This window comes from Dasypus novemcinctus, chromosome 19 (genome assembly GCF_030445035.2).
Source record: "Dasypus novemcinctus isolate mDasNov1 chromosome 19, mDasNov1.1.hap2, whole genome shotgun sequence".
Taxonomy (NCBI): domain Eukaryota; kingdom Metazoa; phylum Chordata; class Mammalia; order Cingulata; family Dasypodidae; genus Dasypus; species Dasypus novemcinctus.
The window spans coordinates 66,620,367-66,634,931 of NC_080691.1; the positions used below are offsets into that span (position 1 = coordinate 66,620,367).

General features: G+C 37.9%; 1 pseudogene; it reads left to right on the forward strand.

Moving 5' to 3' along the window:
* The first annotated feature begins 2,965 nt into the window (after nt 1–2,965).
* On the forward strand, nt 2,966–3,915 carry LOC105746590 (olfactory receptor 5T3-like; annotated as a pseudogene).
* The last annotated feature ends 10,650 nt before the right edge of the window (nt 3,916–14,565 follow it).

A 14,565-nucleotide genomic window follows, 5' to 3' on the forward strand; every position in this document is an offset into this window, starting at 1 on the left:
CATTTTTTAAAATTTGATTGCCTATTTTTATTTAATTTTACTCTTCTGATTGCTCTCTTCCTAATTCCTATTTTGTGCTTTACACTCTCTAGATAATATTTTAAAATGTATTCCATGTTTCTTGTAAAAAGAGAAATGGATGGAAAGATGAGATGGGGGAGAGAGAGAAGAAGGCAGGCAAAAGAGAGGGAGAGTGAGAGAGAGAAGGGAATGGGAAATAAAAGATGGGGGTAGAAATTAAGAGATAGAGAAAATGTTTATAACAAACATTTTATCACCAAAATATCTTAATATAGAACTCTATTTTTAATTGTTACTATTATTTCCATTCAAACTAAGTTAGAAATTATGAAATTTGTTAGTGTGGCATGTATGCTTGAAAGAGACATGGGTAAACTGTATGAATTTACTCAGAAATAGGAATTTAATCTAATTATATATTTTTACTCTAAAATTCTCTAAGGATCAAATAAGCACTTTTTTTTTGTTCTGCAACCTTATATTCATGAACCTATTTATGTATGTGTTTTTAAAAAATCCTTCACCTATATCCGGAGGAGGCTTTCTGGGAAAATAAAGACAAGTCTTTATTTTTATTCCAGTGATTTTAAGCTGATTTGCTTATTCTCTTCTTGACAGATAAAGATCACAAGATCCAAAATCTTAGCGTGTTTAATGTCATGAATAAAAATTATTTGTATATCACTGAATGCAGTCCAGCCTAATGCATGGCAAAGATTTCATTACACTAAATCCTGGAACATAAAAGAAGCAATTAAGAATGACATAGAGGTGCAACGGACACAACCAATCCAAGGTCCACAGAGAAAAGGTGGCATTGGTGTGGGAAAAGTGGCCATGGTGGATGATGGGTATGGGGAATGGGAGAAAGAGATGAGATGTGGAGGCGTTTTTGGGACTTGAAGTTGCCCTGGATGGTGCTTCAGGGACAATCACCGGTCATTGTAAATCCTCCCAGGGCCCACTGGATGGAACGTGGGAGAATATGGGCTATGATGTGGACCATTGACCATGAGATGCAGAGATGCCCAGAGATGTACTTACCAAATGCAATGGATGTGTCAGGATGAAGGGAGTGAGTGTTGCTGGGGGGGGGGAGTGGTGGGGTAGGGGTGGTGGGGTTGAATGGGACCTCATATTTTTTGAATGTAATATTTTTACAAAATGAATAAAATTAAAAAAAGAAAAGAAAAAAAGAAAGGTACTTCAAAATATTCTCAGCCAAAATGATTGTATTGCAGTCTGCATGCATAAATGTCAATTAATAAAACACTTTATAAAATTTTTAAAAAAAAAGAATGGTCTATGGCAAGGTAAAGGAAGAACAAAAGGTATCATGTTTAAAATTTTCTCCTAAATATAGTGGATGCTGAATTTAATTGTGTTCTCTCACTATGGTCTTCAGTCCAGATACAAATGCCTCTGTAATGTTTTCTTTATTATTATATCTATTATTATATCTTGTCATATACTATTCTTTCTTCACTTCCATTGAATGGGAAACACAGGGAAAAAACAGAAATCAAACACTATTTGTGTCAATATTGTGATTAATTTTTTTAGAAATATCTTTTATAAATATTTATTAATGATTATAAGATGGCATTTAGTTCAGTTATTTTGTTTTAAAGATTCCATATATAATATAATTTATTAATGAAATTGTTGTGATTTGTCTTGAGAAAAATATGCCTCAAAAATCTACCCAAATAAGAAGAAAATGAAGAAAAAATTTAAAAAACAAATCTACCCAAGGACTTTGCAGGGATATTGAGCATTGAATAATGTCATGAAGTTAAAACGTGAACATTACTAATGATATAACAAGCTGCAAAAGCAAAATATGAAAAGTCTATTGATAAAGTTACCATACCCTTTTTTACTTAGTCAAAACAAATTTTAAAATATTATTGACATTTCCTTTTATGCCATTATTATAAAGCATGGCATCTATTGCATTATTATTAAAATTATAATAAAATAATAAACACCAGAAAGCCCAGGAATATATGCAAATTTAAGGGGAAAATGGTAAGTTTTAGAAAAAACAAATTCTATGGCTTGGCTCTGGTTAGTGTTAATTATTAATGCTGGCACTTTTGATATGAAAAAACCTTTAAATGACAGTACATAAGCTAAAGTTACATCTAGCCTGGGATTAATTGCTACTGTATAGTTTACTGAGTTATTGCCTGTGGAATTTCCATTAAGACTCAGTTTTTGGCCATTTTCCCAACTATTGTACCTTTTTAAATGGCATACAAGGTACATCTACCTACAGAAAACCTTCGGCTGTTCTTTCAATGCTCTCGAAGGACCCCTGGAATGGGATTCTTGCCAGGACAGAACACAAACACATTTGTTGTGAAAAGAAAGCCCTGACAGAGAAGTTGAAATGTAATTCAGATCACATTTTTAAGTCCCTGAAAACATTTTAAATGAAATAATTTTCACATAGTTAATCATTTAAATTCAGTAAATTCTTGTGATGTGAATGTGATTGCTCCCATATTATAACTAAGGCCATTAATGATAAAGGCCTTTCATGCATATCATAGTATACTTAGGAATAGCACTCAGCTGTGTATTTTCCACTAGAACATTTTTGGATACAAAATTGCAATATTCGTAGGTTTTTTTAAATTATAATAATATGCAATAGAAAAAAGGTAGAAAATTTAACATAAAATTAACTGGAAAAGGAACTACGTAAACTGGCATTTTTTATTTTACATGATTTATTTAACCAAAATGGGTATGAAAAAATTTCTTCATTTATTTTATACAGAGAAGTACATTTACTTGGTCTGAGCTTCCTTGTCATTGACAGTGTCATTACTAATGAAGACAACATTTTCCCTTCCAGGAAACAATCAGGTGGATATAATTGGGTGAACTCTCTTTCATGAGGTATTTCCTGGAGCACCTATAAATTTAAACTGAAATGTCAGAGTTTCCATCAGATTTGGAAGCAAACAATATTCATTTGAAGAATGGGACTGAAGTAATTATGTTTATACTGATGGTCCTCGCAGATGACATTAGCTGAATTTCTCCCTGTTTTTCTTATTTCTAGCAATCTATCTTTTTATTTTGATAACAAATTTGGGACTGATTTTATTGGTCATTCAGGATTCCTGGATCTACAACCCCATGTACTATTCTGAGTGTGTTGGCATTCTTGAATGCCTGCTATTCTTCAGTTGTCACTCCCAAAATGTTGGTCATTATCTTGACAAGGGATCAAGCCATTTCATTTCTTGGCTGTGCAATGCAGATGCTTCTGTTTATTATTTTTGGACCTACAGAAAGTTTTCTCTTGGCTGCAATGGCTTATGACCTTTATATAGCCATCTACAACCCACTGCTTTATTCCGTTAACATGTCACCCTGAGCCTATGTGCCATTCATCATTGCTTCCTGTTTAAGTTGCATTTTGAATGCTACTTTACACACTGTGGCCACTGTTAGCTTATCCTTCTATACAGCCAATGAAGTTAGACATGACTTTTGTGATGTCCCCCCACTCCTTGTTATTTCTTATTCTGAACTCACATCAACTGGCTTCTAATTTTCTGCTTTGTGAGATTTATTGAGATATCTAGTATACTAATTGTCTTAATATCTTATGATATTATTCTGATGGTCATTCTGTAGATGTGTTCTGCTGAAGGGAGGCAAAAGGCCTTTTCCGCTTGTGGCTCTCACCTAACTGGAGTGTCAATTTACCTCTTCATGTATGTAAGGCCAATTTCCAGCTATGCTTTGGACCATGATATGATAGTGTCAATATTTTACATTATTATAATTCCTATGCTGAATCCTATCATCTACAGTTTGTGGAACTAAGATGTTAAAAAGGCATTGAAAAGACTGAGAAAAAAATTTCCATAGTTAAAGTGCATTTTCAATATTGAATCAAACAAAAGCATGTTGGTGATTAGTCCACACCTTTGTGTGTGGGAAGAAAATCCTTTGTTTTCAGTTAATACTCTTTTCAGGTCTAAGAATGTTTTCATATAAAACATTAATCAGTGGGAGGTGGGGCAATATGGTGTCTGAGTGAGTGCACCTTAGTGTCTCTCCTGTGACAAGGCGGCCAAGTGGGGTTGGAGTCTTGCCAGAGCAGGCTGTCTTGGGGGCTTGCAGGGTGGAGGGTGTGTGGATATCAATTTGGAGAGAAAGTGGTGGAGGTGGTGCTTGCTAAAGGTAGAATTGCAGCTTACAAGTATGGAGGTCAGAAGCTGTGGGCTGGCGGGACCCTTCCCCCTGGGGCTGGTGGCCCTGGTGTTTCCTGAGATCTGTCATTTGTGTGGTGGGGTTCCTGGGCCCCATGGTCCACAGATGCATGGTCCCCAGGTCTGTGTCCCCTGAGCCCCTGAAGCCCATGTTCAATGGAACTACATGCCCTGGGTCTGCAGAGTCCCAGACTTCCCTTTCCCAAGTCCAGTGCTCTTGGAGTTCCAGGATTACCTTAGCCCTCTGGTTTTGGACTGACTCTGTGGGTGGGAGGGTTTTGGTGGGGGGTGCAATAGGGGCACCTGGCTAGTGTGGGTTCAATTTTCTGGTGTTTCCCCCAATTTCTCTTTTCTTTTTTTCTTTTCTTGCACTTGGAGGAGCATACTGGCTGGCTTGGGGAGAGTCTGGGAAGAGAGGAGTGGTGAATCTCTGAGAAAGCCCAATTCAACTAAATACCCTGGGATAGGAAACTTGACCTGGGAGAAGGTGGAGTCAGAAAATCTACAAACCCTCTCATAGCACACCTAAAGGAGAGGGACTGTAGGAGCTGCTTTCCAAGCCTCCAGTAGCATGCTTGGGGTTCTTGGTGAGGTGTGGATGCTTTCTCTCTGGAAATTAAGAGTCATTGTTTTTTGTGCAGAGCTGATTGAACAAGGACCCACTCGAATCTCCTACCGGACCTCTCAGGCAGCTTTCCTGCTGCTTGAGAGAGAGGGAAGTGAGGAAGGGAGAAAAGGGGAACATAAGATCCCTAAGCGTTTTATTTAACTACAAACACGATTACTTGCTTGAAACTTTCCCTGGTATTTGGTTGGTTTTTCCATGTTTTTCCTTCCTCTTTATCCCCCCAAGGCCATCTTTTCTTTCTTTTTTCTTTCTTTCCTTTTTTCCTTTTCCTGCTTACTTCTGCACTCCCTTTTGTCCCTTTTTTTCTCTTTCTTTCTTTCTCTGCTTTCTTATTCTTTTTACATTAGGTGCTGAAGGGAAAGCTTCACATTTGCTGTATTTCCTCATCCTCCATTTACACTTTTCTGTGTGTATTGATTTTGGCCACCAACACTATTCCCTTTCCTCCATCATTGATTGTTTCTCTTACATTACACCTCTCTTTGTTTGCCCCCCTATTTTTTTGACTTTTTATTACTAATACCTTTGTTCTGTTTTCTGCCTTATATTTACTCTTTATATTATTGTCCTCTCTTTTCTCTTTCCCTCTCTCATGAACATACAGGCCTTTTAATTCACACTGTATTCCTCCCCATATTCAGATTTTCACATACTCTACTTTTCTTACTGTTATAACTCTACATAACTTACATGAGTCTAATATCCATTCTCCTATATCTCACATGGTTCCTCTGTTAATATTTGCCTCCCTGGCACCGAGGGATCACTATCAACTACCAACTGATGATGCAACTGGAAAATGACCTGGAAAGGAAGGTTCAATGTGGATCAGCAGAATATCCCTGTCTACATAAAATAACATGACTTTAAAATGCTGTTTGACCTAATGCAAGGGGGAAATGGAAAGGAGAAATGAGTTTATATGGCTACGAGTCTCTAAAAAAAAAGAGTCTGGAGGCTGTCAGAAGGATTGTCCTTATGCGCAACTGAGCAGAGTCTAAGAGACAGATAAAGTAGATACAACCCCCAGGTATTGGTTCCTTTGAGGGCTAAAGAGATCCATGGGTGTTATGGTCATGGCAGATGGGGTTAACTGACATGTCAGATGGCCCTTCTTTGGAGCTGGTGTTTATGTTTGATGAATCTGGACTCAGATGGGATCTCTCTTCATAAGACTTTCATGCTACTGTCCTGGAGTTGTAGTTGGTGTTGGGGTTTAAGATATATTTAGGGGATCTGAATCTCTGGACTGACAATGTGATAGCCAGGCCCTGAGCCTCAACAGACTCCAGCATCTACAATCTGATTTATTGGACTCATCTCACTCAGCTAAGATGGAGTTGAAGAAGGACAACCACCACACCATGAAGCCTAGAGTGCCTACAACTGAAAGTGCGAGGATTGCATCCAGTATCCATGTGGAATCTGAGCCTCCTCTTGACATAGAGGTGCAATGGACACAACCAATCCAATGTCCACAGAGAAAAGGTGGCATTGGAGTGGGAAAAGTGGACATGGTGGCTAATGGGTATGGGGAATGGCAGGAAGAGACGAGATGTGGAGGCGTCTTTGGGACTTGGAGCTGCCCTGGATGGTCCTTCAGGGGCAATCACCGGACATTGTAAATCCTCACAGGGCCCACTGGATGGAATGGGGGAGAGTATGGGCCATGATGTGGACCAATGACCATGAGGTGCAGAGGTGCCCAGAGATGTACTTACCAAATGCAATGGATGTGTCATGATGATGGGAATGAGTGTTGCTGGGGGGGAGTGGTGGGGTGGGGGTGGTGGGGTTGAATGGGTCCTCATATTTTTTTTTAATGTAATATTTTTACAGAATCAATAATAAAAAAATAAATTAAAAAAATATTTACTGTCAATACTACTATTATTCATTTTCTTTTCTTACTCCTTTTGCTTTCTCTGGCCCTAATATTTTCCTTCAAGTGAACTCAACCAACAACAAAGAAATAGAATAAGAAGAACCAAGTGATGAAGAGAAGACTTAACACACATGCAAAAACAACAACTAAATAAACTCCAAACTAGACAAAGAAGCTAAGCAACTGACTAAACCCATCAAGATAAAATGATGACCAGACAGCAAGGAAAAAGTACAAATCAAAACAATAATTAGGAAAACATGCCCCAATCCAATGAACAAACTAAAAACGATGATGAGGAGCAGTCATTGAACAAGTAATTAAAAATCTCAAAACATATATTAGGGACGAATTTGATTAGGTGAAGGAAGAGATTAAGAATATGAAGAAAACTATTGGAGAGAACACAGAAGAAATTGCAATCATACACAAAAATATAACAGATATGATAGTGATGAGCAGCAGAATTCAAGAAATCAAAAATACACTCTCAGCAAATAACAGCAGACTCAAAGAGGCAGAGGAGAGATTAAGTGATGTGGAAGACAGTACATCTGAAATCAAACAGATAGTGGAACTGGACAATAAAAAGAAAGAAAAAAATCCAGGAGGGGCTTAGGGATGTGAATGACAATGCAAAATGTGCAAACATATATATTATAGCATCTCAGAAGGAGAAGAGAAGGGAAAGGGGACAGAAAGGGTGCTGGAGGAAATAATGGCTGAAAACTTCCCAAACCTATTGAGGGAGATGGATGTACATGTCCAGGAAGCACGACACACCCCAAAAGCGTAATCCCAACAGGCCTACCCCAAGACATATAGTTGTCAAGTTATCCAATGCTCAAGACAAAGAGAAAATACTAAAAGCAGCAAGAGAAAAGAGAACCATCACATACAAAGGAGGCTCCATAAGATTAAATGTGATTTCTCATCTGAAACCATGGAGGCAAGAAGACAGTGGTATGACATAGTCAAGGTATGAAAAGAAAAAAAATCTCCAACTGAGAATACTCTACCCAGCAAAGTTAGCATTCAAAAATGATGGAGAGTTCAAAATATTCACGGATAAACTGAAATAAGAGAGTATGCCAACAAGAATCCTGCCCTTTGAGAAATACTAAAGGGAGTTATGCAGGAAGAAAGAAAAAACCAAGAAAGACAGAGTTGGGGGAGAGTGTAAGAGCAACTAAAAAGACAAAAACAGAAAAAGAAAAGCAAGGGACTATAACAAAAACAAATCCAAAGAAAATTGGACTAATATAAGTAACTCCTTGAAAGTAATAACACTGAATGTCAATGGATTAAACTCACCTGTCAAGAGATTCAGACTGGAAGATTCGATAAGGAAATATTACCCATCTATATGCTGTCTGCAAGAAACACATATTAGACCCAGGGATTCAAGGAGGTTGAAAGTCAATGGATGGAAAACAATCTAACAAGCAAACAATAACCAAAAAAGGGCAGGAGTAGCTATATTAATATCAGACAAAATAGACTTTAAATGCAAAACAATTGTGAGAGACAAAGATGGACACTACATATTAGTGAAAGGGATAATCTTTCAAGAAGAAAGAACAATCATAAATATTTATGCTCCTAACAAGGGTGCATCCAAATACGTGAGGCAAATACTGGAAAAAATAAGTGAAGGAATAGATGCCTCTACAATTATAGTGGGGGATTTTAATACACCAATATCAACTTTGGACAGAACATCTCAAAAGAGAATCAATAAACAAAGAAAGAATTTGAATAATATATCAGAGGAGCTGGACCTAATTGACATATACAGAACATTACACCCAAATACAACAGGATGTACATTCTTCTCAAGTACACATGGATCATTCTCCAAGATAGACCACATGCTAGACCACAGAAAAGTCTCAATGAATTCAGAAAGATAGAAATAATACAAAATAATTTCTCTGACCACAGTGGAATTACACTGGAAATCTGCAAGGGCCAGAGACCCAGATTTGGCACCAAGATTTGGGAGTTAAATAACACACTCTTACAAAAACATTGGTCAAGGAGGAAATGTCAAAAGAAATTAATAACTACCTTGAACCTAATGAAAATTATAATGCAACATATCCAAACTTATGGGATGCAGCAAAAGCAGTACTGAGAGGGAAATTTATAGCCATAAATTAATACATCAAAAAAGAAGAAAGAGCTAAAGTTGAAGAACTAAATGCACACTTGGACGAATTAGTTAATAAACAACAAAAACCCCAAAGGAAGAAGAAAGAAAGAAACAACAAAGATCAGAGCAGAACTAAATGAAAAGGAAATAAGAAAGCACTTGAAAAAATAAAAAAAAACCTTAGGAGGTTATTTGGGAAAATCAATAAAATTGACAAACCCTTAGTTAGATTAACAAAGAAAAAAAAAAAAGAGAAGACGGAAATACACAAAATAAGAAATGAGAAAGGAGATATCACCACTGACCACACAGAAATAAAGACTATCGTAAGAGGATACTTTGAAAAACTATATTCCAACAAAAACAACAATTTAGAGGAAATGGACAAATTCTGAGAAACACATAAGCAGACTATATTGACAAAAGAAGAAGTTGACAATCTCAACAAACCAATGACAAGTAGAGAGATAGAATCAGTCATTAAAAACCTCCCAACTAAAAAGAGCCCTGGACCAGATGACTTCACAGGTGAATTCTACAAAACATTCTGGAAAGAACTAACATCAATCTTGCTTAAAATCTTCCTAAAACTTGAAACAGAAGGAACATTGTCTAACTCATTCTATGATGCTAACATTACTCTAGCACCAATGCCAAACAAAGACACCAAAAGAAAGAAAAATTCCAGACCAATCTCTTTAATGAACCTTGATGCAAAAATCCTCAACAAAGTACTTGCTAATCATATTCAACAACATATTAAACAAATTATACACCATGACCAAGTGGGGTTCATTCCTGATATGCAAGGATGGTTCAACATAAGAAATCAATTAATGTAATACACCACATAAACAGACTGAAGGAAAAAAATCACACGATCATATCTATAGATGCAGAAAAAAACATTCAACAAAATACAGCACCCTTTCTTGGTTAAAACACTGCAAAAGATCAGAATATAAGAAAACTTTCTGAACGTGATAAAGAGTATATATGAAAAACCCACAGCTAACATCATTTACAATTGTGAAATCCTAAATTCTTTCCCTGTAAGATCAGGAAGAAGACAAGGATGCCCACTATCACCCCTCCTGTTTAACATAGTCTTAGAATTACTTACTCAAGCATTGAGGCAAGAACCAGACATTGACGGGATCCAAATCAAAAAGGAAGAAGTCAAAATTTCACTATTTGCAGATGATATGGTCCTATACATAGAAAACCCTGAGAAGTCTACAACAAAGCTTCTAGAACTTATAAATTAGTTCAGTAAATTTCCAGGTTACAAGATAAAGGCACAAAAATCAGTAGAATTTCTGTACACCAATAATGATCAATCTGAGGTGGAAATCAGGAATCAAATACCATTTACAATAGTAAATAAAAATATCAAATACCTAGGAATAAATTTAACTAAGAGACTTGGATAAGTCTTTAACTAAACGACTTACATACAGAAAAATGCACAACACTGTTCAAGGAAATCAAAGAAGACCTAAATAAATGGAAGAATATTTCCTCTTCATGGATAGGAAGACTAAATATTATTACGATGTCTATCCTACCAAAACTGATCTACACATTCAATGCAATCCCAATAAAAATCAGCACAGCATTCTTTAATGAACTAGAGAAACTAACTATGAAATTTATTTGGAAAGGAAAGAGGATCTGAATAGCCAAAGACATATTGAAAAAGAAAAAGGAAATTGCAGGGATCACACTACCTGACTTCAAAACATACCAGAAAGCTAAAGTAGTGGAAACAGCATGGTATTGGCACAAGGATAGACACATTGACCAATGGAACCGAATTGAGTGTTCTGATATAGCTCCTCATATATACAGCCATATGGCATTTGACAAGGACACCAAACCCTCTCAACTGGGGGAGAATGACCTCTTCAACAAATGGTGCCTGGAGAACTGGATATCCATATGTAAAAGAATGAGAGTATTACTAACTCTCACCTTATACAAAAATCAACTCAAGATGGATCAAAGACCTAAATATAAGACCCAAGATCATAAAGACCTTGGAAAGCAAAGTGGGGAAGCATCTACAGGACACAGTAATAGGAAACAGCTTCATGAACTGACACCAAAAGCAAGAGCAGCAAAAGAACAGATAGATGATAAATAGGACTTCCTCAAAATTAAAGCCTTTTGCACCTCAAAGGAGTTTATCAAGAAAGTAAAAAGAGAGCCTACAAAATGTGAGAAAATATTTGGTAAACATATATCTGATAGGAGACATACCTTGCATATATAAAGAACTCCTATATCTTGAAAATAAAAAGAAAACACCCCGTTTAAAAATGGGAAAAATATTTGAACAGACACTTCTCCAAAGATGATACACAAATGGCTAAAAAACACATGAAAAAAATGCTCAAAATCCCTAGCTATTAGGGAAATGCACATCAAAACAACAAGATATCATCTTATTTCCATAAGACTGGCAGCTATCCAAAAATCAGAAGACTACAATTGTTGCAGAGGATGTAGCAGAATGGGAACACTCATCCACTGCTGGTGGGAATGCAGAAGGATCCAGCCATTCTGGAGAACAGTTTGGCAATTTCTCAAAAAACTAGCTATAGATTTGCCATATGACCCAGCAATTCCACTGCTGGGTCTATACCCAGAAGATCTGAAAACAAGGACACAGACTGATATATGCACAGCAATGTTCATAGCAGCACTATTCACTATTGCCAAAAGTTGGAATCAAGCCAAATGCCCATCAATAGATGAATGCATAAATAAAATGTAGTATATACATACAATGGAATACTACTCAGCTGTAAGAACAAATACAGTACAAACACATGTGATAACATGGATGAATCTTGATAAACTTATGTTGAGGGAAGCAACCCAGGCATTGAAGGACAAATACTACATGACCTTTCTGATATCAAATAAGTAAACCAAGCTGTCTCAGAGAGCTAGAGACTGCATGATAAACTTTAAGGCAGTTGAAGGGTAGAGGAAGGTTGTGAGCTGACAGCTAGTTGGGTGAAATCTATGATAAGCTGGATGTAATTATTTTTACAGGGAAGGGACAAAATGGGGGCATAGGGATAACTTTGGGTGGGGTTGCGTGGGCTTTAGGGGTGCTAGGGTTGGAAGGGTGGGTCAGATTGCCCAAGAAATTGGGGAGAGGGTGAGGGGAACATTTGATCATGGGAGATTGTCAGGTATGTGTTTGAAATAGTGTTGCAGAGAAAACACTTTAGAGAATGTAATATGGAAGTTTGCTTATTTGGGATGCTTAAGTGGGGGGGCATCTGGCACAGGGCAAGCTTCTGGGGGGAGTGGAAGTGCTCATTTTGTCCTAGTGGATTATATCATTGGGTGGAGACCCATACAATGAGAGTGAAGGCATACCCACATCCTGGGGAGGACTGATGTTCTCAAACAGAGGGAATTCTATCTCTTGAGAGAATCAGTGCTCCCAAAGGGTTAGGGCAATCAAGTATGTCAAGCCCTGAACATTTTTGCTAGTATCTCTCAATATGGCCCCTCAAGTAATGAAGATTGATTGTCATGGTGGGCCCTGAGGGGAGGGGGAAAGAGGTGTTGAATACATGGATTCAGGGTAACTGTGTGGCAATGGAAGTGTTCCACAAGATCATGCCATGATGGATATAGGTCATGTTAAATTACACCAAAAATGTATAAAAGTCTATAGCCTAAAATGTAAACCATAATGTGAAACATAAGATAACTAAACATTTAGAAAATTGTATAGTCTAAAATATAGACCATAATGTAAACCCAAATGGAACCATGTTTGAAAGCTATTATTTCAATATCTGTACATTAGCTGCAGCAAATATAATATGAACATGTAAAAAGGTCACTGTTGAGGAAGGGATAAAGAGTTTGATGTTGGGTATGTGGGAGTGCCATATATTGTATATGTGAATTACTGTGAACTAAAAATTATGTCAAGAGAAACTTAATAACCAGGAAACAAAAAAAGAAAGAAAGGAGGTAGACACTGAGGAAGAAATGGAAGAAATTGCCTTGCCACTGTACATACAGTGCAACACCTGTAGCAGTGATGAAAAGGAAAATGTCAAAAACAAAGCTTTTTCAATTTTCATTTCTTTCTTACCCCAATGTTTTTCCTTTATTTAATTTTTCTAAATTTCTATATATTCTATATCTAACCTTTAAACCCATCACTATATTCCATTTTTCTATTAATGGAGCCTGGCAATATATTAAGGTTTCTTTTTCAAGAAGTTTTGGACTACAGAGTGGTTCAACTAAGGCAAGGGAGAAGCACTTGTGTGGGGTGTCATTATTGGGGGGCACACGGTTGGGAGGGATTTCTCCAGGGCATGTATACAGGGTACATAGAAAGGTTTGGATATTTTTATAGTGGTTTCAGTTGGAAATGGCAGATTAGAGAGTGCTGAATTCCTGATCAGGGGAGCTCTATCACATTCCCCAATGGAACAACAACAATCCCCCAAGTGCAATGGCAAAGACCAATAAAATGGATGGTCCAATGATGAGCCCTTGATACTGATGGCTCTGAGTATGAGCCTGTGGGCCTGAAATATGAACTAGGCCTATAGCTGTGGGGCACCTGAGCTACCTCCTGAGAGCCTCCATGTTGCTCAAATGTGGCCACTCTCTAAGCCAAACTCAGCATGTAGATGCATTGCATTCCCTCCAGCATGGGACATGACTCCCGGGGATGAGCCTCCCTGGCACTGAGGGATTACTACCAAGCACCAGCTGATGATGTAACTACAAAAAGATCATGAACAAAGAGATCAACTCAGACCAGTAGAATATCTCAGCCTACATGTAATATCAGGTGTTAAAATCTGCTTTTTGACTTTGGGCGAAAAGGGGGAAATGGAAAGGACAAGTGAGTTTATATGGCTAAGAGTCTCCAAAATAGAGTCAGGAGGTTATCAGAGGGGTGATGCTTATGCATGTCTCAGCAGGGTACCAGAGACAGCCAAGGTAGATGGAAACCCAGGTGCTGGTTCTCCTGAGGGTTGTAGAGATCTATAGGTTCTATGGCCAAGGCAGATGGCTCTGGAGTTCAGGGCCATGTCAGTTGTCCTGACTTTGGAGTTTGTGTTCCTGAGTGTGATGGAGTTGGACTCAGATATAACCTTTCTACACATGCCTCTTCTGTTACTTTTACCAGACCTGTGTTTCCATTTGTGTTGGTGTATACTCAGGAGACCTGAATCTCTCAACTGTCCATGTGACAGCTGGGCCCTGGGCCTCAGCAGACTTGCAGCTCCTACCTTCTGGTTTCTTGGACTTATCCTGACCAGCTGACAGGGAATTGAAGAGGGTCAACCACCACACCAGGGAGCCAAGTGCCTACACCTGCAAGCAGGAGAATTGCATCCATCATCTATGTGGAATCTAAACCCCCTGTTGATGTAGAGGGGGACTGGACATAGCCATCCCATTTCTGCAAGATGGAGGAATAGAGTATGGATTAGAGTGGATTTACTGGTGTTCTGCTGGGGAACTATTGTGATTATTAATGGATAAATTGTAGTAGTGATGTGGAGAGTGAGGCCACGGTGGCTGCTGATGGTCAGGAAAGGGAAGAAGAGATATGGTGTGGGGGCATTTTCAGGATTTG